Source organism: Mus caroli, chromosome 3 (genome assembly GCF_900094665.2).
Source record: "Mus caroli chromosome 3, CAROLI_EIJ_v1.1, whole genome shotgun sequence".
Classification (NCBI taxonomy): domain Eukaryota; kingdom Metazoa; phylum Chordata; class Mammalia; order Rodentia; family Muridae; genus Mus; species Mus caroli.
This window is the reverse complement of record NC_034572.1, coordinates 57,219,037-57,222,907: the sequence shown is the minus strand read 5'-3', so window position 1 is coordinate 57,222,907 and position 3,871 is coordinate 57,219,037. Positions and strand designations below refer to the sequence as shown.

Here is a 3,871-nt window from a genome sequence, read left to right as displayed (position 1 = left end):
TTTTATTAAACTCTTTCCTCTTCCCAAACCATGCTGCTAAAGTAAGATGCACTTGATAGGAAGTTACAACTCAGTTGTTGTTTAATTTATAGTATACATTTATTTTGTGGAAAGTTTTCTTTATGTAAAATTGAGGCCTCTTTATTCATTACTTTGGTCTGAATTCTACCATATTTAAAAGTCCATAGGAGAAAGATTTTAAATTAGATTTTCAGTTAGTGATATCTATAGAATTTTATTTGAACTAGAAGTTGAGGGCCTCATGATTCCATGAACAAAAATTAGGACTTTTTATTGGAGGTTTTTCATCTTCTTCATTTTTCATTGTTTCCATGAGGATCATTATCATTGTCACCATCAGTATCATATGGGTAATCCACTCAAGCTACAATGCTGCTACAGTGAACTGTACTCATTCCACTATCAGAATTATCTCCTTGAGATGGAGAACATTCAGAGGATGCAGATGCTTTTCTTTTTGGATGTTCTTTTACATTTTCTCTTTCATTTGTGTCTTTAAGTTTTATAAATATGTCATAATGACTTAGAAAGCCACTCCCCATTGGTAGAATATCTCTTCTTCTCCTCCTTCCCCTTTCCCTTCTCTTTCTCCTTCTCCTTCTCTTCCTTGTCCTCGTCCTCCTCCTCCTCTTCTTCCTCTTACTCCTCCTCCTCCACCTCCTCTTCCCCCTCCTCCTCTCCTCCTCCTCTTCCTTTTCTTTCTCCTTCTCCTCCTCCTTCTTCTTTGATCCATATACAAAATATGTCTGCCTTAACTTTTACCTCCCTATCTTTGAAATGTCTACAATATATTTTCTGGAATATTATATTATGTAAGTTCCTTCTTAGTTCTCTCTCTCTCTTTTTCTTTTTCTCTTCTTCATAATTAGTTTTGAGCCATTTAAATGTCTGGACATACTGAATTGGTTCAAAGGACATAAAATAATTCTGCAAAATGTTTGCAATGAGAGACTTGATTTTTTTTCTTATAAATTCAAATAGCTCAATAATAGCAGAATTTAACATATTGTACTGAGTTCCATTATGAATAAAAATATACAGTTGGTTCAAAATTTTTTTCGATAATGTAAAGACTGTAAATTTCTACTTTAAGGTCAATCATTTTTCTCATAAATCAGATAGAACACAGATTCAGAAAAATGTGCTTTGCAAATTGCCCTTTGTTGTAAGCTGGCCAGCAACATACATGAACCAGGTATTTCTGGAAGGCAGGCTGGGGATGAAAGAGACTTAGACTGCCAGAAAAGGTAATGAAGTCAAGACAAAAATTTCTCTGATCAAGGCCCTCGATTTTACTCAGAGACTGTGCTTATAAACGGGAAAGGCCCATCCCCACCGCCAGTCCATTCTTGGTGTCTGGAGCCAGCCTGTAGCTGACATGCAGGATAGGATGTCCCTCTGGAATATCTCAGGGGCCACTCAGCAGGTAGTGTTAGACCTACTGGGGAAACCCCCACCCCATTCCCGACTCGGCGTGCACCCAAAAAATCACGAAGGACCATCTCTTGCTGTAATTACATGAGGACGTTTAATTAAGGAGCTCCTGTCCGACATGCATCCCACACAGGAGATAACGGATTCGAAAGGTAGGAGTTTTTATGGGGTAAGGGGCTTAGGGGTGTGGAATTCAGCATAGCGACACACTATTGGCTTATTCAAACATTAACAGAAGGATTACAGAGCAACAGGACTTTGTTCCTGTGGGCTGGGGGCTTATCTTTGTTCACATAGCAACCAGTTGAAGTACGACTTTTACCTGGCGCCAAGGGGCAATAGACAGAGGGGAGGTTTGGCCAGATGGCCTTGCCTGCATCCTTGAATTCTTTTCATCTTCACAGTTAAGATATTCTTAGGAGTGCCTTAACAACAGCCCTGCCCTGGCAGGCCTGTGGACTGTTCTGCTTTGTTCTCAGTCCCGGGCCTGGGCAGTGGGCTCTTAAACAACTCACAAGTTATAATATTTTACCTTCCTTCAGTAGCAGTGTCTTGGAGGAGAGCAGCAGCAAGTGACAGAACAATCAACCCATCTAGGTCAGAAGGCTCCACCCTAGGTAATCTCCTTCTTAGTGGCAGCAAAGTCAAAGTCTGGATCAGCCTGCTTCAAGACTGAGGAGGCTACACTTCCTCCCTAAATATATAATAAAAATAGCTAGACTGAGACATAAAATTTATTTATGCTCCCTAGTCCTGCCTGGGAGTTATGGAGGCTGGAGGCCATGCCTGTTCTAGGAAATCTCAGATTTTCCCGAGCCATTCTTATCCATCAAGGAGAATATATACAACTTGTTTGTGTTTATTTTGCACAAACATGGCTCTGTGGTGTAATATTAACAAACCACGGCCTCTTGGCATATACCTCTGTCTTAGATTGATATGGCCCCAAAACCTGGTTGCCCGTCATTGACTGTCTGGCCCTCATAGCACACCTTATTCCCAAATCAGACCAAAGCCACAATATATACTGAATATTCTTCTTCATATTGATGAATTTCTGCCACCCATGCTTGCTGGAGGTGAGGCTGCATGCTTCCTGAAATCAGGCTGAAAATAGGAGAGACTAATCTACTTGAAAAACAAAGTTGAGATAGTTGAAAAGCAACTGGATAAAAGCTTCTTTGTGAAAGCCCAGGTACTTTATTCAGTTGCAAATTAGCAAAGATCAAGCTCAGACTCTTGCTTCCCAGTTTGGAGGAAGTGACTTTGAGAATCAACAGAAAGGCTGTTTCTTTAGGATAAGCTCCAAGTTAACTTTGCTAGGTAATTAAGATTTTTAGCCATCTTCAATAGGAATCTAATATTGGAATTATTACTAGACCAGTCCAAGATTGAGTTAGAATAATTTGTCACATTGAAGGAAAGAGTCATTATAACTCTTTCTTATCACTAATCTTTCTATGTCAGATTCCATGGTCTCTAATGTTCTATGTCCCATAAGGTTAAAATGCTTCAAACAAGGCCCTTAGCTGATCCAATTTGGAACAAAGGCAAGCAAAGTTGGGTCAAAAACATATACCCAATTTAGCATTCTTGTCAGGGCACTCAGCAAACTCACAGGTCAGCTTGTCACAGGAATCATTCTGACAGTCGTCATGCTTCTGCAGCATTCTGTGGAAAGAACCTAAGCTTTCCCCTTTCCCCAACAAGGTAGCTGTTCAGGATCAAGCCATATGCCAATAAGTAGATCCTTTTCATCTCACCTAGACATGATTATGTCTAGTTTTAATAATATACTATATTATAATAGTATATGATACTATAAGGCATTTATTAAGTTCTTTGACATCCAAATTTCAAAATTCTTAAAATAAAAATATGATTTAAATAATGTGCATGGGCTTCAGCAAAAACTAGGTCTTGAATATTTGTTGGCAGCATTCAGATCAAGACAGTGTGTATTCTTCCTATAAAGAAGGGGTACATGCCATTTAAATATACCTATCCAAAAAAGTCTTGAACTTTGGCACCTGGAAGGTGTGGTGCCTACATCTGCTAGAAGTCGGGCTTCAAAAACATCTGAGTGAGGTTTGATTTTGGTAAGAATTCCATACTCTATTTGCAGGAAAGAAAGCAATGCTCCTTATATATTCCAAGTCATTCCCCTAGGTTCCCTGAAGCCATGTGCCTGGTTCAGGCATTAACACTGTTAAAAGAAGGGCCATGTACCTCATTTGCTAAAAATGGGGTATAGAGCTAAACAAAGAATTCTCAACTAAAGAATTACAAATGGCTGAGAAGCACCTGAAAAAATGTTCAACATCCTTAGTCATCAGGGAAATGCAAATCAAAACAACCCTGAGATTCCACCTCACACCAGTCAGAATGGCTAAGATAAAAAATTCTGGTGACAGCA

General features: G+C 39.3%; 1 pseudogene; it reads right to left on the bottom strand.

Moving 5' to 3' along the window:
• Window positions 1-244: 244 nt before the first annotated feature.
• Window positions 245-3,871, bottom strand: part of LOC110291825 — a 12,909-nt pseudogene continuing 9,282 nt past the window's right edge.